Source organism: Trachypithecus francoisi, unplaced genomic scaffold (genome assembly GCF_009764315.1).
Source record: "Trachypithecus francoisi isolate TF-2019V2 unplaced genomic scaffold, Tfra_2.0 Lachesis_group4, whole genome shotgun sequence".
NCBI classification, from domain to species: domain Eukaryota; kingdom Metazoa; phylum Chordata; class Mammalia; order Primates; family Cercopithecidae; genus Trachypithecus; species Trachypithecus francoisi.
This window is the reverse complement of record NW_022681469.1, coordinates 43,236,014-43,261,373: the sequence shown is the minus strand read 5'-3', so window position 1 is coordinate 43,261,373 and position 25,360 is coordinate 43,236,014. Positions and strand designations below refer to the sequence as shown.

Sequence of the window (25,360 nt, the reverse complement as noted above, 5' to 3'; positions counted from 1 at the left end):
GTTTTTTTGAGATGATTAATCAATGCTAGATTAATATATTCTATATTACATATAATAATCATATTTTCAACCGATTCTTCGGAGACATATATATTGCATAAAAGGAGAAAAACACAGGCTCGCCAGTTCTCTATAAACTTCAGCGATATTTGAAACCACTTTGCACAGTTCAAAAAGAGTAACATTTAGAAGTCTTACAAAGTAATTATCCAATTTACCATTTCCTTTTCATTCTAGTGAATTCACCACTGAAGCATTATAATCAAATATCACTCATAATAAACAAATAGCATTAAAAGTTGTATCTGTTTCTTTTTGAGCTAATGTAAGTTAAAAGTTAATAATCTTAAACTTTTAACCTAAGTTGAAATTTATAGCCATATGATTTAAAGCCCCAAATACGAGTGAATTCATACTTTGTAGTTCCAATTAAATAATTCAGAGGAAAAATTACCTTTGCTGGTGGCTCAAGCGCAGAATCCATGAGAGTCAGTCTCTCCATTTGTTTGGTATGTACCATAAGCATTATCTTTCTGTTTACTCCCCCTTCTCCTCTTTTTCTACTTCTAAGGGAGGCCAAGCTATATAAACCATGATTTAGTTCCTCTTTTTGACGTTACATTCATTTCTCCTATTTTCGTATAATGGTAAAGAGGAGGAGTAATATTTATGAGCTCATGATTTCCACAAATTGCAATTACAAACACCAGTCCAATTCTTTTCTTTTTTTTGCTCTATGGAATATTTTACATGTGCTTAATAGAAAAAATTGAGTAGCAAGCACAGATTTAAATGTGCCATTAAGAGGACAATATTGTCACTGTTAGGTGAAAGCCCCTGGGAGAAAATAACTTGTCTCTCAATCATCATAATCTGGCTTCAGTTTCTCTGGATTTTACAAATCCTTCCTAGAGAAGTCAACAAGTAAAACAAACTGGGCTTACCACATTTAAAGAGTCTTGTAGGGCAAGTTGGTTATCACCCCAGGAAATAGAAAGAAAGGGCAAAATGTGTGTATGTGTGTGTGTGTATGTGTGTGTGTGTGTGTGTGTGTGTGTGTGAATATGTGCATATGACAATTATTACCAGTGTTGACCATTTTCACTCAAATTCAATTCTTCTGTACTTGTAACTCACTCAAAGTTAGTACTGGCCATGAGGCTAGTTCTGGTCAATGAAGAGGGAGGGTTGAAACACTTTCTTGCCAGTACCTGACTGTACAGCTCTTCTCTGCAGCTGACTCAGTGATCGCCAAAGCAAGTGTCCAAACAGAGCTTCCATCAGCTCAGGCCTCAATTGGTTCTGATGAACAAAGCTTCCTTATAAGCTATTTTGGACTCGTAGCATAAATGAAAAATAAACTATTTTATTAAAACTGCTGAGATCTGGGGGGTTGTATACTATAACCTAACCAATTCTGACTGACTCAGGAATTAGGTTATAATTAATATATTTTGAAAAGCAATGTGCCATTTAATATCCACATCTAGAAGAACAACAATATCCTCTGCTCACCCCAGTATAATATATGGGCTACCTTCCATGTAGAGTGGATATGAGGAATAGCAGTATGAGAGAATGGAAAGAGGAGAAGGTTAGAAGACCTGGATACTTGTCCAAAGTAATGCAAACTAATTAGTAGCAGAGCTTGGTCCGCTCACTAACTTGTATGCAATACTGTGGACAAGTCTTTTCAGCACTCTAAACTCAAGTTTCTCATTTGTAAAGTGGAGACAATAATAGCTTCTCTGTCTTATAACAAAGGTGAGTATCAAATTTTTATATGTTGCCATTACTAAATCATAGGAATATATTCTATTCCTCTCTAAATTCCCAATCTCCTAGTAAAATATCTTGCAGTACAGTCAGTACTAAATAGGTGTTTAATAATTAATGGCAAATTCTATTCCAACACTTATGTAAGCCTTTAACTAATGTCTACCTCTGGTTTATAGAATACACTTCTTACCATGAGTTCCACATTGATGGATTCAAACAATCATAGAATGAAATTGTTTAGGAAAACAGCAATAAAAAATAAGAATGGAATAATAAAAGCAATTTAATAATTTGCATTTGTATTTTTATTGTTAACAAAAACAAAATAAGTTTATTATTTCATTAACAATAAAATAATTCAAATAAAAATGTAGTATAACAATTCTGTATATAACATTTATATTGTGTTAGATATTACCAGTAATCTAAAGATGATTTAAGGGGTCCTGGAACCAGTATCCTGCAGATACTGAGGGACAACTGTATGTGATAACATGTTCTTTATGAAGTACCTTGCTAGCAAAGTGTTTAATTACTTTTTAATGTTAAATATTTATTAATCATCTACCACATGTCAGACACTGTTCTGAGCATTGGAGGAGTGAATCAGGGAACAAATTAGACAAATTCTCTGCTATGATGGAGGAAAATAGACAGTGATAGGCAAAGGCTGTGTGTAGTAGAAGAGGGGAGGAAAGAGTGAATTTCATAGATGGCCAGGAAAGGCCTCCTTTTAAGCTGACATTTGAGCAGTGAATTAAGTGAAAGAATGCAAACCATGTAGGTACTTGAGGGACTGGCATTCCAGGCAGTGGGCACAGCATGTGTAAGGTCCCTGAGGTGAGAAGAGTATTCTGGTGCTTAAAGAATAGCATGATCAGAATACTCTTCTCACCTCAGGGACCTTATTCTGGTGCTTAAAGAATAGCATGATCGGCCGGGCGCGGTGGCTCAAGCCTGTAATCCCAGCACTTTGGGAGGCCGAGATGGGCGGATCACGAGGTCAGGAGATCGAGACCATCCTGGCTAATACGGTGAAACCCCGTCTCTACTAAAAATACAAAAAACTAGCCGGGTGATGAGGCTGGCGCCTGTAGTCCCAGCTACTCGGGAGGCTGAGACAGGAGAATGGCGTGAACCCGGGAGGCGGAGCTTGCAGTGAGCTGAGAGCCGGCCACTGCACTCCAGCCTGGGTGACAGAGCAAGACTCCGTCTCAAAAAAAAAAAAAAAAAAAAGAATAGCATGATCGCCGGGCGCGGTGGCTCAAGCCTGTAATCCCAGCACTTTGGGAGGCTGAGACGGGCGGATCACGAGGTCAGGAGATCGAGACCATCCTGGCTAACACGGTGAAACCTCGTCTCTACTAAAAAGAATACAAAAAACTAGCCGGGCGAGGTAGCGGGCGCCTGTAGTCCCAGCTACTCGGGAGGCTGAGGCAGGAGAATGGCGTGAACCTGGGAGGCGGAGCTTGCAGTGAGCTGAGATCCGGCCACTGCACTCCAGCCTGGGCGGCAGAGCAAGACTCCGTCTCACAAAAAAAAAAAAAAAAAAAAAAAGGAATAGCATGATCATGTCCTTTGCAGGGATATGGATGGAGCTGGAGGCCACTATCCTTAGCAAACTAACACAGGAACAGAAAACCTAATACCATATGTTCTCACTTATAAGTGGGAGCTAAATGATGAGAACACATGGACACTTAGAGGGGAACAACACACACTGGGGCCTTTTGGATGGTGGAGGGTGGGAGGAGGGAGAGGATCAGGAAAAATAACTAGTGGGTACTAGGCTTAATACCCAGGCGATAAAATAATCTGTACAACAAACCCCCATGACACAAGTTTACTTATGCAACCAACCTGGCACTTGTACTCCTGAACTTACAAGTTAAAAAAAATAGTATTAAAGCCATTTAGACTGAGGCGACATGAGCAAGTGAAAGACTATAAGGGATAAGATCAGAGAAATAGAAGAGGAACCAGGTCCCTAGTAGGCTGTGATGAAGACAATGAATATTATTCTTAGCATTAGAAAGTATTAGAAGGTTTTGAGTATAGGAGAAACATGATTCAACTTACATTTCCAAAGGATCACCAAGTCACCCAGGCTGCTTTGTGGAGGACAGACTGGGGAGGGGGGTGAAATTACAGAGCAGGAAAATGAATTGGAAGGCTACTGAAATAGTCCAGGTGAAAAAGTTGGTCCCAATTCCCTTGATGATATATGCATATATATATATTCAAACCAGGTTTTCTTATTGCAGCCATTCACAGGGTCTTTCTTATATTACTATGGCAAGAGTCAAACTGGAGAGCCAAGAACGTGTCTACATATGCAGAAATATATATATATATATATATACACACACACACATATATAAAACTATATATATACACACATATATAGCGCTATATGCAGGAATATATATAGCACTATATACATACAGCTATAGTCAGAGATAGTATCATGATATGGATGGCAGGAAAGGAGGGCTTTGCTTTAACAGATGTACAAGAACAGAGTTTGTGTAGGAGAAGGAGGAGGAAGAGAGAAATTTTATTTCCTAAAGGTTAGTTATTTTGAAAACATGTTATTTGATGAGAAGGATCAGGAGTCAAGATAGTCTAGATAAAGAGAAAACACAGAGGCAACATATGTGGCACACACACATAAACACACACACACACACACACACACACCACCAAATAAACAAAAAGAATGGCCTGTGGATCTATTTCTGGAGAGACATGAGAAGAGTTATTTAGAAAGAAGAACCAGCAGGAGGCAATGTAGGCTTACGAAGTACAACAGGTACATCAGCCTAGAAATCTTCAATCAGTCAATCAAACCTTTCATAAGACTTGTAACCAATAAGAAGGAAAACATACTGGGAGGCATAGGATTACTGTGAGGTGCTTTGCAAAATACTCAGTAGTTGTTGGTTTCTATTGTAACAAAATTTCCCTTCGTTATGTATGATTAGCAAAATTGCCAGTGCCTGCATTTACAAATCCTAAACTCTACAGAGTTCATTTTCCTAAATTTCAACTAAATTTGAGCTAATCAATAAATGGCCCCCTGACAATGTAGCCCAGAGTTTAATTCCAGAGAAACCAGGAAGGGACCAGTGTTACCAGGAGCAAAGTATTATCCCAAAGAACAACTACAAATTCAATTGTTCAGGTTGGTTGGAGGTCATGTTCTACATGAACAGGAAAAGGACAGAGAGGCATTGTCTGAGTAGTCCATCCCAAAGAAACCACAGGGCAAAGTCTGGGACAAAAGAAGAAACAGAAACGTTAAAGCTGCTGTGCATTTGCATCTTGAAGTCAGAGCAGCCAGGAAAGCTCTTCCAAAAGCTGCTTGAGAACTTCTGAGACTATTAATGTTGGCACAGCTCAGTCCCATAGACCAGCAGCTCAACAGAAATCTCTGGAATTTCTAAAGGTATCTGATGTTTCTCAGGTGCCACTACCAGCTGTCAGGAGTACACACTCAGAATGTTCATTAACATTGGCCCACAATTGTGGCCAGTTTACCTAGAAACTACCTTTTTCTCTAGGTTAGTGCTGTGTTCTCTAAGGGGTTGAATAAGTAGGACACAGGCTGAGCTCCTGAAATAGAGACCCCAAATACAGTGGTATAAACAAAGTGTACGTTTATTTTGTGCTCATTTAATTATTCAGAGATTAGTAGTCCCAAATCGGGTGAGAGAATCCGCCTTTCTCAATAGGGTGTTCCATCTCTGGGCCGCCTTGGTTGTCCCAGTCGCATCACCTTCTAGTAACACACATCACTTTCTCTCCTGTTCCTTTAGTCCCAACTAAGTCTATGAGAGGAACTGGGAAATAGAATGCCTACCGAGCAGCCACACACCCTTCAGAAACTCAAGATTTCTTTTTAAAATAAGGGGAGATGGATCCGGATGGACATCTAGGAAACTCTGCCATGGGAAACTTGACAAAGCATCACAAACGTGAGCCTTGAGAAGAAGAGATTAATTGGGATTTTCCCTGTTTTATAGATGAAGAAACTAAAATAAAATTGTACGATTTTTTAACTCATTCAGAAAAATCTGAAAGTCAGTGGGTGACTTTCCTTGCTGTCATTCATTATAAAAACTCCATGCTTACATACTTATTTTTGTAAGCATTTACATCCTTTGTATATACAGGAAATTTTACTGGAAATAATTTTATTCCTCCTCCTATTACTTTTAAAATTATCAGTGGTCCAGAGTTCAAAGATTAAGAATTACAAACTAGATCATGGAAAATTTAGCAATAATTGAGCTCTCCATGTCTCGTACTCACATAGAAGCATGTTTTAATAAACATCTGCAGTACATATGCTCAGTGGAAAACCCCTTTGACTGAGCAAGATTGAGAAATGTTTCACCCAGAATCATCACTCCCATTTCCAAATGAATGCATATAATTCCCCAGCAAGAGATTTTTGAGGCTTGATTCTTTTTTTTAAAGTAAATATGCAGGAAAATATGAAATAATTATGAATGTCTATGTAATATGATAATATTACTAATACTGCACCATAATTGCTGGGGGTGGTAATAGGCATTTTACAAATGTTGCTTCTAATTCTGACAGCAAGTCAGGGCAGATATTACAATAACCATTTTAAAACAGAAAATAAAGGCTTGAACAATTTAAGTACCTTGCCCATAACTACACAGCTTGTAAGTGACAGACCTGAAAGATCAGCTTGTAAGTGACAGACCTGGAAAATTTCAGTATTTAAAATTTGCATGGGACATGTTAAAGCAGCATTGTGTGTTGGCATTGCTGTTGACGTGCTCCCATGGACTGTTTGAGTTAGACAGTGACCTTCTAGAAGGTGCCAGCCTTGAAATAACCACTACCTTCATTGTAAGTTCCCTTTCCCTGAGTTTTCTTTGATTGTTACACCATTGTTATTTTCTTTTCTGGTTTTATTTAAGTATCAAGAGGGAAAACAATCTAAGAAATGTTTATTCTGTAATGAGCAATTGCACTTTTTAAGACATTAATATCAAACAAAGACCTTGGCCAATAGATTATAAGGAATAGAACGCACACTGTGAACTTAGAAATGACCCATATCCAACTTCAGTATGGTTATTTTTGACTTGTTAATTCAGTGAACCTTTTTGAGAAAAGAATGCCATTAGCCAAAATGCCATCATTAGGTTATGCATGCTAACCTCTTAATTCTATCAGCACAATTAATTATCATACTTTTTCTGTTTTTAGTGAAATTACTATATAGAAGGTTGGTACAAGCATGACAATAGGGGAATTCATCTAATATAGAGAATGTAACAAATAAAGCAAACAACCTAAAAACAAAACTTTCTTCGGGAAATAGATCTATTTTCATAAAGTAAAATCTACAGTGGAGTTTACTCTTATATTGTAAAAACTGTTAGGACACTGGTAATTGGTATTCTTCACTTCTCTATTCTTGTTAATGTAGTTCCTCTTTATTCTACTTGCATAATAAAAAAGTAATAACAGTCTTAGTTCTTGTTAGAAAGTCCCTAGGTGGTGGTGGGACAGATTGGAATTAAACTGCTGACTCACTCTCATATGACTGCACTGTAAAGTCCTAGAATTCGGGGATCTAAAAGAAAATTTTGTATCAAATGTACTACACAGTCACAAGAAAGCAGCAAATTTAGAATTGAATGTGCTGTGGTTAAGCGGAATTTCCATGGGCTACACAATACACCTGAACTTCCGATTATAAAATCTAAGGCTGCATTGTAACATTTCAGGATTAATGACTGAACAACTTGTTAGGCCTCTCGAGGGGAAGACTAGAAGGAAAGATGCCAATATTGCACACTGTCTTAAAAAGTTAAGGAATACTACTGGGTAAGTGGGAATGCACCAAGCATTACTACGCATTTGCCTAACTGCAGTAAGAGGAAACAATGGGTGATGGAAGTCCAGGCTTTATGAAGGCATGGCACAAATCCATTTTACTAAGCTGTTGGCCATCGCTGATGCTATCCTTGTGAACAAGATGATCCAATTTCAGGTGATTCAGGCTTGAAGGTTGATGTCACTTTGAGGAACAGGCATTGGTTAAATACCAGTGATCTCCAACAAGTCAACCTTGTAATCAGCTCTCAGGAGGAAATTATATAACCTGCTGTTCTGATTCTTGCCCACTTGCCCTACCCCACCGCTCCTACCCACCATGCCATTCTCTACCCTGCTGTGCTCTGTTCTGTGCCCAGGAACAAAGGCTAATTTACTATGGAGCTAATGAAGCTTCAGCTCGGGACCCCTTAGGTGTTACTTCTTCCAAACTTTGTGCCTAATGCAATTTGGAACTATTTTTCTTATAGATGGCCTCCTCCTCACTGTACAAGCTTCATCTTTACCTAATTTGGAGTCAGCCCTGTCCAGAAGGCTGAATCCTATAGACTATCAACTGATATGATAAGCAAAACAATGGCCCCTCTAAAGACATTCACATCCTAATCCCTGGAACTTGTGAACATATTACCTTACATGGCAGAAGAAGTCGGTGATGCTATGTGAAGACTCAATCTTCCATTGCTGGCTTTGAAGATGGAGGAGCTGGCCACGAGCTAAGGAATATGGAGCAACTTTTGAAACTGGAAAACGCAAGGAAATGGATTCTCCTCTAGAGCCCCCAGAAAGGAATATAGTCCTGCCGACACATTTGAGCCCAGCGAGGCCTTTGTAGGACTTCTGACTTACAGAACTGTTAGATAATAAATTTGTATTATTTAAGCCGCCAAGCTTGTGGTCATTTGTTACAGCAGTAATAGGGAACTGCACCTGGCTTCTGGTTGAATTTGACTAATGGGAATCATCTGAAGAAGATCAGGTGCTGAGAGGAGGAAGTGCTCGGAGTATTCCTTTGCTATTCTCCACCTGCTCTGCGCTGAGTGTCCTGGTGAGGGCGACATCTCTCCCCACCTAGAATGTCTCCTCCACTGCTCTGGCTCTCACTGGGATGCTGAGGCACCATTTCCTGTTTGCCCCTTCAAGCCTAGGGCTGGTAAGGACTTCCTGTTGTTATCTGTCTTCTTACTCCACCCACAATTTCATAAGTGGTCCGTGAAGTAGCTCAAATAGTGTTCCCTCAAATTCATGTTCATCCAGAACCTCAGAAGGCGACCATATTTGGAAATAGGGTACAATTAGCTAACGATCTTGAGATGAAATCATCGGATATTTAGGGTGATCCCTAAATTACAATGACTGGTGTCTTTGTAAGAAGAGGAAAAAACACAGAGAGAGACACACCAAGAAAGCTAGCCATGTGAAGATGGAGGCAGATTAGGGTGATGCCTTTTCAAGCCAGCGAATGCCCAGGATTGTGAGCAAACACCAGACATTAAAAGACAGGTATGTGCCTTCCCTCAGAGCCTCTAGAAGAAATCAATTCTGTCAGCATCTTAAGTTTGGACTTCTAGCCTCCTTAACTGTGAGAAAATAAATGTATTTTGTTTTAAGTCACTGGGTGTGTGGTAATTTGTTATGGCATCTCTGGGGAATTAATGCAATACCTTTGTTAAAGTCTCTTGAACCATTTAAGTAGGCTTCTATTTTCCACTCTGGCTGACAGAATTCTATTTTTATTACACTTTAAGATGGCACAAAAATAGAAGGAATAGTTACCTCCTGGATTATGGGGTCAAAATTAAAAATTATCTTAAAAATCTAGCATAAAGGGCTGTACCATGAAAATGTGAAAAATAACAGCTTTGTACTTCAGTTCAAAAAAATCAGTTGCCATTATTGCCCATGGAACCTTAGACAAATCACTTAGTATTCCTGACTCCAGGTTATATCATGTTTAGAATGGAGGTGATAAAACCTGGTCCCCTTACATTGTTTTAAGAGCATGAAGAAATAATTGAAAACAGGGAAATGAGTGCAGAACAAGGAGTCATTCGATATGAAGCTAGACTTGGCTTTGTCACCAATAAGCTGTGTAATCTTCCTTACGTAAATTAACCTTAATGTTCTCCAGTTCCCTCATGAGAAGATTGGACTAGATGCTTGACAAGTGGATCATTTAGTCCTAATAGTCTATAAATTGATTGCATAGCACAAGAAAGATGTGAATAAACAGTCATCCTCATGAAAAAGACCAAGGGAATTTTTGGTAGTTGATCACATGCTGAATATTAACCAATTACGGCATGTGACTGCTAAAAATAAGAGTGATTAATTAACTAATTAATGGAAGAGAAAAAAAGAACACAGTATAGACTTGGTCTATTTTAGAAATATACCTATCTAAAAGAAGATAAGCATTCTACTAAGCTGTGTTGTATGATCAGTTATAAATATCACATTTTAAAAAGAATATTAAGAATGATGAGTATTGTCAAAACAGGATTATCAGGATAGTTTGACATCTAAAAAATGTCACATATGTATTGCTTTAATGAGCAAGGAATATATGTCCTGAAGAAGGAAAAGTTTAAAATGATAAACAGGGAGAACTAAGGCCAGTGAATCAAAGTAGAGCAAAAGTAATTTTAGAAGCACGATCAAGAAAAGAGCTATAATAATTAGAATTGCCAAGTAGTAGAATGGTAATGTTGGTCACTAGACTTATTCAAAGGTATGGCTGAGTCATATCTTATAGTTGCTATCAACCTATCAGTGGTTTGTTAAAGCAAGAGACAATTGTTAGTATCTCTTCCAAACTCCATATTCACTGACATTATTTCAGTAGGTTGAAATTGGCCAAACTGAGAGTATATACACCACTGAAGTCAGCAAACACTAGAAAACAAGAGCCTGGACATCTGGTGGTTAAACATTTAGCATCACACTACTGGGTGCTATGGAATTCCTGCACTGAGTAGTTTGACATCTCTAATTGTACTGCCAACTCTGTAAGACTGAGATTCTTTTTGACTTAGCCTAGTGGAGAGTAAAACCAATAGAGATGAGTCTAAGTAAAGTTCAAACACCTTCAACATAAGATTTCTAGACTCAGCTTCCTGGTTGTACACACTTTCTTTTTCTTCCCTTGATGGTGATTCTTCAAACCACCTTGAATATCCTCTCCTTTTCAGTTTCTTTTTCTTCTTTCTTATCAAAACAGATAGATCTGACAACCAGAGAAAATGGACACACATAATAGATTTTCAAATAGGTGAAAGGTTATCATGTAGAAAAGAAATGAGGCTATTATCATTATTAAATAGGTCATGCAGCAGGGAAATATTATCATGTGATTTAAGCAACATCAAGGACAATATATGCATGAACATCATTCATTAGCTGCTATTGATTAGCTGCATAGTGTGAGCAAGTCACTTACTATTCCTTGGATTCCATTTCATATCTGTGAAATAGGACTCAGAATTTCTAACTCAAAAGGTTTTCTCAGTTCTATAAAAGATGACTAAACAAAAATATTTTGTCAGATGCTATACAAATACAAATTATCATTGTTAGTATATTATTACTACAATTTATTTACATCTTAATTCAAAATGGTGTTTACTCTATGATTATAACAGGAGTGGAACAAGAAGAATGAGATGCACATCCCTACTCCCTTATCTCCCACTGACAGCTTCTATGTGAATATGATCCAAACCAAAACAATGCAATCCTGTCCTTCCCATTCCTCACATGATAGTAATAACAAAACTGCAAACAGATATTTTTCTTCTAAGACTTTGCCCATGTCCTCAGCATTTTAGTAGGGACTTATTATATCAAGGGTACCCAGAGCCCTGCTAGATGGGGCCTATCTTTCCTCAACTTGGTTTGTTCTGTGCTGTAAGAGATAAATAAATTTTTGAAAATTAAAACATCTTGAAATACCTCACATTGTATTTTCGCTTGTATTAACCCTACTATTTTTTTGTTTTTTTGTTTTTTAAAGGCCATTCCTTTCACCATTAAGGATAAGGCATAAGGTTCATTGTCCTAGAAAAAGAGAGAGTGGTAAGAGTCTAGAACAAAGAGGCTTCTCGTTATAGTTCAGAGTTTAAATATTTGAATTCACAGTCAGGGAATACTTTTGAAAATCAGGCTTTGTTGAGAAAGTAAAGAATGTTCTAATCCAAAGCCAGTCTTTACACATCAAGGTTGGAGATCTGAATATAAAAATTCCCTATAAGATATAGGCAGAGAACATTCAGCAGGCAACATATGCTCATATGTGCCCGAAGCTCCTATCTGCCCACAGGCTGGGGATGCACAATTGGGAAGAAGGTAGGGTGTTGGGGGTGGGGAGGAGGAATGTGCAGGGACTGGAGAGAAAAGTTCAGATAAGACAAGTCCAGGGTAAGAAAGCAGCAGGCACCTGGAAAGGAGATCAATCCAGTAGTTGATAGAAATTCTGACACAAACTCCAAGTAAGTTGAGAACAAACCTGAGAACAATTGAGTGGCTGCTCCACTTCACACCTTGGGGAACAGTAGAACAGCAAGGGCAGATAACAAGTCCTGGCACATGGAGCCCAGTAGTCCTACATCTTCTGCCTGTCTCCTGAGGAACAGGAAATGATACAGAAGTTCCCATGTATGGGAGAAGATAGATAGCATGAGCTTACCTGAGGGGTCTGGATAAACAGAGAGTTAATTTACAGCACAAAGCTTTGGGATCAACTTCCCATGACAGGGATTGAATCAGAGTCACAATTGTATCTTAGGGCAAGGTCTGCTAAGCCAGAAATAGTGAACCAGATGGTGGAGGTGGCTTGATCAGAAAACAGAGGTCACCAAGTTCCCCAGAGCAATCTCCTCACCATGTCAAGGCCAAGAGAACAGACTACAAGTTGTACCACCTAAGGATACATGAAAAGTGGCAGCAGTATGGAGTCCTCAACCATGGCCCCAGTGAACTGCATGTTACACAGTTATGTGTCATCAAAAGACTAATGTGCTTTTATATTATCAGAGTGAGATTTGATGCCAAAAAAATCCAAGCCAAGTTCTGTGGGAGTCGCAGATAGAGACAAAGCACAAAGCAAATGTTCCCCCTCAGCCTTGCCGTGGGTTTTGTGAGAGGCAGGAGAAGAGAATATCTGAAAGAATGAGCTTAACAAAAGAGACCATTTTAAAACAGAAGAGCATGAGCTGCTTAATTGACAATTTTATATCTATTCCTACAATCTCCACTAGTAAAGATGGGGATTTGTAAGCAAAATGATTTCAAAATAAAGAAAATAAACTGGTTATTTTGTTACTTTTTTTTCTTGCACATCTAAATGGTAATGCACATATTTTCACCACCCATCACCACTCCTAGGCATTTGCTCTTGGGAAAGGTACCTTAGGTCATAAGTCAGCTAATAAAGAGAATGGCAGACCCACGTTCTTGTAGTGAAAGGATTAAAAAGAAAGCCCTCCAAGGCGGGCCTTACAAGGCAGACCTACACTCATTGTCTCTTTGAGGGCTGAAGATGAGCATCAACATCACCAGTTTGAATCCCAGAACCTCAGACTCAGGTGGATCCAGGGAGTGATGATCCTTCCTGTGAAAAGCAGTAGAGGTTTTGCAAGGGAAGATAGTAGAGTGTTGAATGGAGAGTGTTCAGGAATGGAATGTGTGGAGCTAAAGAGGACACAGGGGTTCAAAGGTGAGGACTGGCCAGACATCTTTAAAAGGTGGAATGGGAGTCATCCATGATATTCCATTCTTAAGAAGCCCTATGTTATTTTGGTTCCTTAACTTGTGGGATTTAAGGAAAACTCCAGGTTAGCTAGGACTTTAACATGGATCCTTTTAACCTTGTAATTCCTTTCTAAAATGTCTCTCATCCTAAAATAAAGAGGTCACATATTTTTAGAAAATCAGGTGTGATGCTTTTGTGGAGGATGAAGGATGAGAGTAGACAAGAGGTCTCATGGATCCAATGGAAAAAATATGTAGTAATATTGGGATAACCACACCTCAGAATCCCAGAGGGTGAATAGAAATTACAGAGCATGACCCACAGAGAAACAGGTAATGGAGGGAGATCCCTGGAATCTGAAAAGTATTCCAGGAAAAATATGTGGATGAGACATTTTACAACCTAACTTTCCTCCAACCCTCACAGATTACTGAAGGAACAGAGCAGACCTTGTAAACTGCAAGCTATGTAGTTATGTGTCTTCAAAATACTAATGTTGTTTGTATTATAAGTGGGATTATGAGTGATTTTGTTTCCTTTCTTCTGTTTTCTAGAGTTTATGTAGACACATGCTTTTCATCCAATAAATATTTATCAACATTTACAATACACCAGGCATTCTTCATCAGTGAGTAAAAGAGGCAAAAACGTATCCCTGCCTGTACTCTAAAGAAATACAGTGTAAAAGCACACAAAAGCAACTATTAAAATTTTTAGTTCAGTGGTCAAATATGCCTCTCTCGTGTGTGCACAAATGCATGCACGCAGGTGCACACACACGTGACACAAACAGAGTATCTTTCTCAGTTTTCTTAATTTCAACCTGTTTATTTCCCCAGTCTCCCCACTTACTTCTAATTCTTCATTTCACTCATAGGTTTATTAGAATTTCTCAGAGTTCCTTGAGCCAAAAAGCTCAGGAATTATAACACATCTGTTGGGCCCCGAAACCTTTATTAAATTTTATTTAGACAAAATTATAGAAAACAAGTCAGTATGCTTCAATTAAAATTTAGCCAAACTATTTTCTCATACACACTGCATTCCCACTGTCACAACACACATATACAAAACCACATACACCAGTAACATTAAAAGTTTAAAAATAATTTGCAATTCAAGTATGTTTGTTAAAATACTTACTACAGTCGTGTATGAATGTTCAGTGAGGTAAAAGCAAATTATTACTGAATAATGAAAAAATATTACACTTGTCCATTGGGTGGCAGCAAAACTCTTCCATACTGGTAAATTCGCGAAGCCTTTGTCTTCAGTGTCTTCATGCTAAATTGATGGGTTATACTACACACAGAGGAAAATCCTCAATTCTTCCCTCTCAGGAAGGGGCTGCAGAAACAATGAGATTAGTGCTGTATTCAGTTTAAAGTCTTACTGGGTATAGAATAATCTTTTGAATTTAAAAAACAACAAATTTTATTATTTTATTCTTCAATTCAATCCAAAAGATTCATGTCAATTACATATGTCAGTACTATGCTGGAAACTTTCTATTTTCATGAAGTTGGCTCCAGCGGGTGGAACTCTACAGGGAACAATAAACATCTGCAACATCAAAAACATCCGGCTTCAATCTCCATCTTCCCTCTCACCAGCCTCCTGTCATCTGAGCAAACTCTCCTTCTTTCCAAAAACTTACTATTTGATTGGAAATTTAAGCTAGAAAATCACCATAACACAGCATCAAAATTACTCTGTTTATCTAAAGTTGTATAAATAAAGCAAGGATATTCACTCCATCCCTAAGGTCAGTAGTTCTAGAGGGCCCAAGTCCAGCCTCAAGATTCGGATGTGAGATCCCCATCTTGCCCCTACTTTCATCAATATCCTGAAGTGTAACAGAAAGAAGTCTAAAAGAGGACAAAACTATGCAAAGAGTGAGGATAGGTTTTGAAGCACCTGTAGAGTGATCATTGCCTGTGTTGTAAGAGAAATTCTGGAACACAGGCAGTGTGATGATCTTCCTCCCACAGTGGCTGGACTCAAAGCATGAGGAGGATAAGGGCTTCTCACTCAAAGGATAGGTTGACCAGAAGATCAGGCTGCCCCATTCTGCAGTGCCTCAGGAGGCTCCTGGACCAACATAGCTCCTATACTCTTAAATAGCATCCCTACAATGTTCTTCAGTTGGCCCAACCCCAAGGGCATGCTCTGTGCCATGTACCAGGCTCAGGCATCCAAACTCTGTATCCACAGCCCTTCCTCTACATCTCATTACCCACCCTGAGTGCCTCTTTTGACCTTTAAATGCAAAAACAAATAAAATTACATTTCTCCAATTTCATTCACCAGAGATAACTAGTTTTAGTACCTCAAAGTTTTCTTTTGCCTGATAATTACTACCATAACGAATTGTGTGCTTGCTTTATTTCTAACCTTATCAACTTCATTGAGATATAATTTTTATACAACAAAATCCACGTATTTTAAGGGTACAGTATGATGAGCTTTTGAAAAATCTGTACTTCCATGTAACCCCTATCTTAATCAAGATACATTTCCCAGAAAGCTTTCTCATGTCATTCCTCGTGAAAACCCTGCCTCCCAAGCAACTACTGATATAATTTCTGTCACCACAGTTTAGTTTTTCTGTTCTAGAACTTCATATAAGTGGAACAATTCAGAATTTACTCTTTTGTGATGCTTTTATGTCGAGTTTCTTTTGCATACATAATGTTTATGAGATTGATTGAAGTTGTTGCACCTATTAGTAGTTCTCTCATGTTTATTGCTGACTCATATTTCATTGTATAAATATACCACATTCTCTTATTGACAAACTTTGAATTGTTTCTATGTTTTGGCTGTTACGAATAAAAATGTTATGAGCATTCTTCTACCAGTCTTTTTATGAATACATATTGACATTTCTCTAGGGTAAATACACAGATGTTTCCACTAGAAAAGGGGGATATAGCGTAGATGTATGCTCAACTCTAGGAAACTGCCGAACTCTCTTCCAAAGTGTTGTATACTTTTACACTCCAGTGAGCTGTATAAGAGAGTTCCAGTTACTTCACATCTTTACCAATGCTTGGTATTGTCTTTATTTTTAATTTTACCCATTCTAATGTGTGAAGTGCCATCTTCTTGAGGTTAATCACACTACTATTTTTAAGCCCTCTTAGTTCCCCCATATAAACCTAACATCCATGTAGGTGAGCTGGGGCATAGGAGTTGTGGACAGATACCTTTATCTCTTTGGCCTTCAGGGTCTTCAGGCCCAGAACAGCCAGATACTCTAGGCTGGTCACTTCAAGGTCTAAGGGTATCATTCATTTACCTCAAAGTGCCATACAAATAGCACGTTCAATGTATGCCATACGAAAAAGCCTGGGAAGCACTTTAAAACATACTTGCCCTGTTCTGCTCGTTTCAGTCAGCATCTCTTGCCACTCAACTGTTAATTCTCTTCCTTTCACTTGTATTGCTCTTTTCTCTCCTTGTTCTGGGAGCAACGGAGGGAGGGTCAAAGGTCCCTGTGGAGCAGGCAGGTTCAGGAAAGATTTAGTTGTGGACTTAAAAAATGGCCGGGCGCGGTGGCTCAAGCCTGTAATCCCAGCACTTTGGGAGGCCGAGACGGGCGGATCACGAGGTCGGGAGATCCAGACCATCCTGGCTAACACGGTGAAATCCCGTCTCTACTAAAAACTACAAAAAAAAAACTAGCCGGGCGATGTGGCGGCGCCTGTAGTCCCAGCTACCCGGGAGGCTGAGGCAGGAGAATGGCGTGAACCCGGGAGGCGGAGCTTGCAGTGAGCTGAGATCCAGCCACAGCACTCCAGCCTGGGTGACAAAGCGAGACTCCATCTCAAAAATAATAATAATAATCCCAGCCGGGCACAGTGGCTCACTCCTGTAATCCCAACATTTGGGAGGACAAGGAGGGCTATGGCGAAACTCTGTCTCAACCAAAAGATACAAAAATTATCCAGGCATGGTGGCACGTGCCTGTAATCCCAGCTACTTGGGAGGCTGAGGCAGGAGAATCTCTTGAATGGGGGAGGCAGAGGTTGCAGTGAGCCAACATCACACCACTGCACTGCAGCCTGGGCAACAGAGTCAGACTCTGTCTCAAAAAAAAAAAAAAAAAGTCCCAGAATGGGTCTACTACACCCTAAGATCCTGCCATTAAGCATATTACACTACTTATACATGGTATAAAACATGAAATTTGGCAAAAGTCATGCAACTTTCCATCAGAATCACCTAAAATGGCTGTTCTCAAGAAGGTCCATAAAATAATCAATTTAGAGAATCTTCTTCCTCCCGTTTTTATTTTATACATTTTATGCTTACAAAATGTACATTTGGGGAAGATGCGCCCTGCTGCTTCCCCAGCTTATGCACATATCCTTCTCCCCACATACTATCATGTGTTGTCACCCACTAGTCACAGAACCATGGAAGGTGATTTACTTTATATTCACTATGTTTGGGGGAATCTTCTTTGGAAGCATTTTGTGCTGGGTCCTTGTTTTAAAATTTTTTAATTTAATTTAATTTCAAGTTCTAGGATACATGTGCAGGATGTGCAGGTTTATTACATAGGTAAACTTGTGCCATGGTGGTTTGCTGCACCTATCAACCCATCACCTAGGTATTAAGCCCCACATGCATTAGCTATTTATCCTGATACTCTCCCTCCCCCAACCCTCCCCCAACAGGCCTTGGTATGTGTTGTTACCTCCCTGTGTCCATGTGTTCTCATAGTTCAGCTACCACTTGTAAGTGAGAACATAAGGTATTTGGTTTTCTTTTCCTGTATTAGTATGCGGAGGATAATGGCTTCTAGCTCCATTCATGTCCCTGCAAAGGACATAATCTCATCCCTTTTTATAGCTTCATAATATTCCGTGGTACATATGTACCACATTTTCTTTATTCAGTCTATCATTGATGGGCCTTTGGGTTGATTCCATATCTTTGCTATTGTAAATAGTGCAGCAGTGAATATACACATGCATGTACTTTTATAACAGAATGATTTATATTCCTTTGGATATATACCCAGTAATGGGATTGCTGAGTCAAATGGTATTTCTGGTTCCAGATCTTTGGGGAATTGCCACACTCTCCTCCACAATGGTTGAACTAATTTACATTCCCATCAACAGTGTAAAAGTGTTTCTATTTCTCCACGGCCTCGCCAGCATTTGTAGTTTCTTCACTTTTTAATAATCACCATTCTGACTGGAATGAGATGGCATCTCATTGTGGTTTTGATTTGCATTTCTCTAACGATCAGTAATGTTGAGTTTTTTTTCATATGTTTGTTGGCCACATAAATGTCTTCTTTTGAGAAGTGTCTGTTCACGTCCTTTGCCCATTTTTTGATGGAGTTATTTTTTTCTTGAAAATTTGTTTAAGTTCTTTGTAGATTCTGGATATTAGACCTTTGTCGGAAAGATAGATTGAAAAAATTGTCTCCCATTCTCCCGTGTCTATTCACTCTGATGATAGTTTCTTTTGCTGTGCAGAAGTACTTTAGTTTAACTAGATTCCATTTGTCAATTTTTTCATTTGTTGCAATTGCTTTTGATGTTTTTGTCATGAAATATTTGCCCGTGCCTATGTCCTAAATAGTATTGCCTAGATTTTCTTCTAGGGTTTTTATAGTTTTGGGTTTTACATTTAAGTCTTTAATCCATCTTGGCCTAATTTTTGTATAATGTGTAAGGAAGGGGTCGAGTTTCAATTTTGTGCCTATGGCTAACCAGTTTTGCTTGGTCTTTTTTTTAAACCTTTGATATGCATAAGCCTATCATGGTAACTTTGAATCAATAATTGCCTTGTGACAACTTGACTCACATTACCTGTGGCATTGCTGGAGCCACATTTGGTTTAAAGTGATTAGAATGGGTGATGCATTTGTTCCTAGAGAAAGAATTTTCATTATCATGAACCATCAAGTAAAAATAGATCGGATGTTTCTGTGGAATTGTCTGATGAGATATAGTTTTCCACAATGGAGAAAATTTGCTTCAAGCCAATTTGAAGTGTTTCCTAAAATTTTTTAAAAATTATTGAAATGAAATTCACATGACATAAAATTAACTATTTTAAAGTGACAATTTAGTGATATCTAGTACATTCATAATGTTATGCAATTACCACCTCTATCTATTCCCAAAACACTTCAAAGGAAACCCCTATATCCATTAAGTAATTTTCTCCCTCTCTAGGCCCTGAAAATCTTCATTCTGTCTCTATGGATGTATCCATTTTGAATTTTTATATAAATGGGATCATACAATATGTTGTTTTTTGTGTGTCTGGCTTAATGGTTCATCTCTAGGATAATGTTTTGAAGGTGCATTCACATTATAACAAGTATCAGTACTTCATTCTTTTTAATGGCTAAACAACACTCCATTGTATGCATATGCCATAACTGTTTATCAACATATCCACCAACAGTCGTTTGGGTTATCCCCACAGTGAATGAACCATTTCACATTCCCACCAGCAACATAAAGAGATCCAATTCCTTCCTATCCTTTGTCAGTACTTGTTATTTTCTAGTGTTTGCTTTGTTTTGTTTTATTATTATTGCCATTTCAACAGTTGTGAAGTGGTACCTCATCATGGTTTTGATTTACATTCTCCTGGTAACTAATGATGCTGACTGAGCGTCTTCTCATGGGTTTGTTGGCCTTTGTACAGATGGTCCTTGACTTATGATGGCTTGACTTAAAGTTTTTCATCTTTATGATGGTGAGAATGAAACACACATTCAGTAGAAACTGTACATCAGATTTTGAATTGTGATATGTTCCTGAGCTAGCCATATGAGTATGACCCTCCCTCACAATGCCAGGCAGTAGCAGCAAGCCAGAACTCTCAGTCAGCCATGTGATCATGAAGGTAAACGACTGCGACCCTATGGTGTGCTGTGTTGCCAGATAATTTTGCCCAACTGTAGGATAATGTAAGTGTTCTGAGCATGTTTAAGGTAGGCTAGGCTAAGCTATGATGTTTGATAAGTTACATGTATTGGATGCTTTTTCAATTTACAATTAGTTCATTGGGATGTAACCCCACCATAAGCTGAGGATCATCTGTTACCTTCCTTGGAGAAATGTCTATTCAAGCCCTTTGCCCGTTTTTAAATTGTGCTGTCTTTTTGTTGTGGAGTTATAAGAGTTCCTTATATATTCTGGATACTAGACCCTTTTCAGATACGTGATTGTCAAGTATTGTTTTCTCACTTTATAAGTTGTCTTTTCTCTTTTTGGATATCTTTTGATACACAAAAATTTTTCAATTTATCTATTTTTTTCTTTTGTTGACTGTGCCTCTGGTGTCATGTGTAAGAATCCATTGCCAAATCTAAAGGCACAAAGAGTTACCCCTATGTTTTCCTCTAAGAATTTTTTTTTTTTTTGAGATGGAGTTTTGCTTTTGTTGCCTAGGCTGGAGTACAGTGGTACGATCTTGGCTCACCACAACTTCCACCTCCTGGGTTCAAGTGATTCTCCTGCCTCAACCTCCCAAGTAACTAGGATTACAGGCATGCACCACCAGGCCTGGCTAATTATGTGTGTGTGTGTGTGTGTGTGTATATATATATATATATATATTTTTTTTTTTTTTTTTTTTTTTGACACAGAGTGTCGCACTGTTGCCTAGGCTGGAGTGCAGTGGAGTGATCTCTGCTCACTGCAAGCTCCACCTCCTGGGTTCATGCTATTCCCCTGCCTCAGCCTCCTGAGTAACTGGGACTACAGGCACCTACCACCATGCCTGACTAATTTTTTGTATTTTTAGTAGAGACAGAGTTTCACCATGTTAACCAGGATGTTCTCGATCTCCTGACCTCATGATCCGCCCGCCTAGACCTCCCAAAGTGCTGGGATTACCGGCATGAGCCACCGCACCCAGCCTAATTTTGTATTTTTAGTAGAGACGGAGCTTCTCCATGTTGGTCAGGCAAGAATTTTATGGTTTTAGTTCTTCCATTTAGGTTAGTGACCCATTTAGAGTTAAGTCATAAAAAAACACTCCAAAAGATATTTATTGTGCTAAGATGATAACAATATGGGGATTTACTTTTTCTTCTTTTTCAAAACTTAAGTAATGTACACATATTAATTTTTTAAGAAACAAAAATTCAAAGTAAATTTTAAAATAATATTGTAAAGCATATTTTTGTAGCTAGACAGACAAATATTCAAAATTTTGTATGCCCTTTCTGCTTTTTATGTAACATCTTCGCTATTCTTCGATGTCTCATACTTCCTATTTGAAACAAGAGTCATAATTGCAAAGCACTCCACACCTGTAGGATATTGATATTTTATGATATTTCTAAATTCCTATGGTTTTTCCAGCTCTTGATCCAAGGCCCTTATGAAGCCCAATAACACCTCTTATCCTTAAGCCCCATGATATTCCCTGGAATCTCTATTATTTCCTCATGTTTACAGCAAAATGACTTCAGCAGTTTCAGTTGTTTGGCATGAAAAGTTTCCTGACAAAGACAGAGAACAAAGATCCCTAGTGATGAAAAATGATCAATTTGCTGCTACTGTATGAAGGGCTCAAAAGACACAGCAGAGAAACCTGTCATGTCCTAAAGAGGTGGTTAAGAATGTCATCACCAAAAGCCATTTCAGCTGCATCCTTGATTTAAATTATAGAAGGATAAATCAGTTAACAGTAATTTTAGTTATAAGGACAGCTAATTCTGGAAATTATCTGTGAGAAACTTCACCCGTCTTTTCTTCTGCGAGTAGCCAGTTAGTTTATGCCTTTAAAGCAAAACATATGCCTTACAGGTCGGAGAGATAAGTAATACTCTTCAAGTAGCAAAGTTAATCAGAACAATTCATTATTCAAATGCTCATATTTACTTACATTTTCAAATAGATGTTATTATTCTCAGTTTATAGGTGAGGGCACTGAAGCTCAGAGAACTATTTTGCTTGAGATCTCAGACCTATTAAGTGTGAATACTAAAATAAAGCCCTAGGATTTTGATTCTAAGTTAGTGGTGGTCCCACCCTTCCAGAGCTACTTCTTTAAGACAAGAATAGAGGGCATGCTGATCTCAGTGGAGGCTAGTCTTACGAATACAGTCAGCTAAAGAATGTGCCAAGGGGTTGAAGGCAACATTCCCTACACCAAAACATGCCTCTCACTGCCTAATATTATTTCTTCATCCTTTGACTCAGGTCAGGAGGAATTTATTCCCCATTGTGTGTTTTTGACACTTTTGTTGAAAGTCAGTTAGCTGTAAGTGCATAGATTTATTTCTTCTTCTCTATTCCGTTCCACTAGTTTGTGTGTGTCTATTTTTACGCCAGTACAATGCTGTTTTGGTTACTATCATTTTGTACTATAGTATGAAGTCAAATCATATGATGCTTCAACCTTTGGTATTTTTGCTCAAGATTGCCTTCGTTATTCAGGGTCTTTTGTGGTTTCCTATAAATTTTAGGATTGTTTTTTCTATTTCTGTGAAGAACCACTGACCTACCAAAATGTAATGTAACACAATTGTCTTTTCTAAGCCACCAAACTTGCACTGATCTGTTAACAACAGCAATAGAGAACTAATATATCTACGTAAAGTTATTTATTTATCAAGGATTAAGTGTGTGTGTACATGTGTGTATGTGTGTTTTACATCATTCATGTTCCAAACAAGATATTTGTCTTCTATTAAACTATAAACAAAATCCATGTCCTGTCAACATCTAAATAGTTATACCATGGAATTATTTTTTTCTAATTTTTATGTCATAGAATTGGAATTTTCTAGTTTTTCAAGCACTCTGTGTTGTCTATCAAACTTATGGCTTTACTGTGTGAAAACAGCAACATAGAGTATCCCAGAAAGTACTGATTTCTGGAAAGTATTATCACTCTCAGATAAAAATGTTGCTTATATGGAAATTTTTCAGCATTGTCTAGAAAGCGTTGGAATCTTTATAAATGTTACTTTACACCTTTCTATCCCCTACTTTTTCCCAGTAGAAAAATGATGGGCTTTTTCACATAGCCAAAGCAATCCTAAGCAGAAAGAACAAAGGTGGAGGCATCACACTACTCAACTTCAAACTTTACTATAAGGCTACTGTAACCAAACATCATGGTATTGTCATGGGATCCTTGGGGTGTCTCTTCACCAACCAGAAACCTCTGTGGTCAGTGGCACCTTCTACCTGAGTATTGCTCACATCTGCTGGGCTCATTCTGTCCACTCAGTCGGGCCAGCTTCACTTGGCTCACACTACCAGCCCAGATTCCACACCTGCCAAGGACAAGCCAGGCATGAACCAGTGAAGGGTGTGTGAGTGAGTGAGCGCAGGGTTCAGCCACTGCACACAGCCAGGCACTCTGGCAGCTCCAGGTGCCAGCACAGGTGCTGGCTCCATGCAAAGCTGCGGCTGGACCAGATGCATTGCAGGCAGCTTCTGCTGTGGGCACCCACCCCTGGATGAGGAAGATGCAGTGGCACCTGGAAATTTGAAGATGCCAGGAACCACAGAACCCCAAAGAGGGTGTCACAGTCCTGGCTCTGGGAGTCCCTAGGTCTAGGCTCCCCAAAGGGTTACAGCTCTTCTCTCATCACCCACAACATGGTGAGCATGGGGGCATGTTTCAGCCCTGTTTGTGCTACAGCTCTTTCAGTTCTGCCATTCAGTGGGTCCAGAATTCCCATCCTGCTTCCAGAAAGAATGAGGTACATAGACAACTGGAGGGTGAGCAAGGCAGTGAGGAGCTTCATTGAGCAACAGAACAGCTCTCAGGGGACCTGAAATAGGTAGCTCCTTTCCACAGACAGGTCATCCTGATGTGTGTCCAGCTCTCAGCAGAGAAGAGACCCACAGTGGGCAGCTCCTTTCTGCAGGCAGGCCATCCAGACATGTGGAAACTCAGAGTGTGTAGCTCCTTTCCACAGCTGGTAGTCCTGATGTCTGTGTGAGTCTGGCTGGGGTTTTTATGGTCTCAGAAGGGAGGAAATGTATGCTGATTGGTCCATGGGCGGCCATGGATGGGCCTGGAAAAAGCACCATAAGTTCTCACTCCAGGCCGAGGACTCCACCTGAAACTGACAGTCCAGCCCCCAGGCTTCAGGCCCTGGCTTGAAGGTCGGGTTTCACTAGGGACCCATCCCTTTCTGCCCAGGAGCCTTTCTGCCTCCTGCCACCAACAACATGTCATCCATGGCCCCCAGGCTGTTCCTACTGAGGAGCACCTGAAGGCCTGTGCCCTGAGCTTCCCTCAGTGGCTATTGGCCTCCCTCCCATGCTCTTTGGCACCCAAAGTCCAGAGGAGACCCAGGTAGCAGGGTGCTGGCGTGTCAGTGCCACCCCAAGTGCGTGCACACCCGGCCTGGTTGCAAAAACTCCCAGGCTCAGCCACAACTGTGCTACACCCTGGAGTGGGTGCTGGGAGTTGGGAGAGGCCAGGCAGTGGGAGCAAAGAAAGCCACACCTAAACAGATTATAATTAATCCATTGTAAGCTAAAAAGACAGAGAGACTCTTGAAAGCAGCAAAATAGGAAAGCAATTCATCATACACAGGCATCCTCAACAAGATAGAGTTGATTTCTCATTAGAAACTATGGAAGCCAGGAGGCAGTGTGATGATATACTTGAAGTGCTGAGAGAAAAAGAACTGTTAGTGAAGAACTGTATATCTTGTAAAACTGTCTTTCAAAAATGAAGGAGTAATTAAAATATTCCAAAATAAAGAAAAACTAAGTTAATTTGTTGCCAGTAGACCTAGCCTAAAATAAATACTAAAGGAAGTCCTTCAGGCTGAAATGGAGGGATATATATATAATAATTTGAATACACATGAAGAAATAAAGAGGACTAGTAAGGAAAACACGTAAATATAAAAGTTAGTATAAATGGTTTTTTAATGCAACTCTTTTTATCTTCTGTCTGATATAAAGCAATAATTGCTACCTTTGT

At 39.1% G+C, this 25,360-nt stretch overlaps 1 protein-coding gene across 5 annotated transcripts in view; it reads right to left on the bottom strand.

Annotated features, from left to right (window-relative positions):
• TFEC (transcription factor EC) overlaps positions 1–649 on the bottom strand; it is a 223,055-nt gene extending 222,406 nt beyond the window's left edge. For 2 of the 5 annotated variants that reach the window (XM_033192947.1, XM_033192946.1), the window contains exon 1: positions 455–646. The gene's annotated coding sequence lies outside the window, so the exon portion shown is untranslated. Of the gene's footprint in view, positions 1–454 lie in introns of all 5 variants that reach the window. The other 3 variants (XM_033192952.1, XM_033192948.1, XM_033192951.1) reach the window with 3 other exon arrangements.
• Positions 650–25,360: the final 24,711 nt, after the last annotated feature.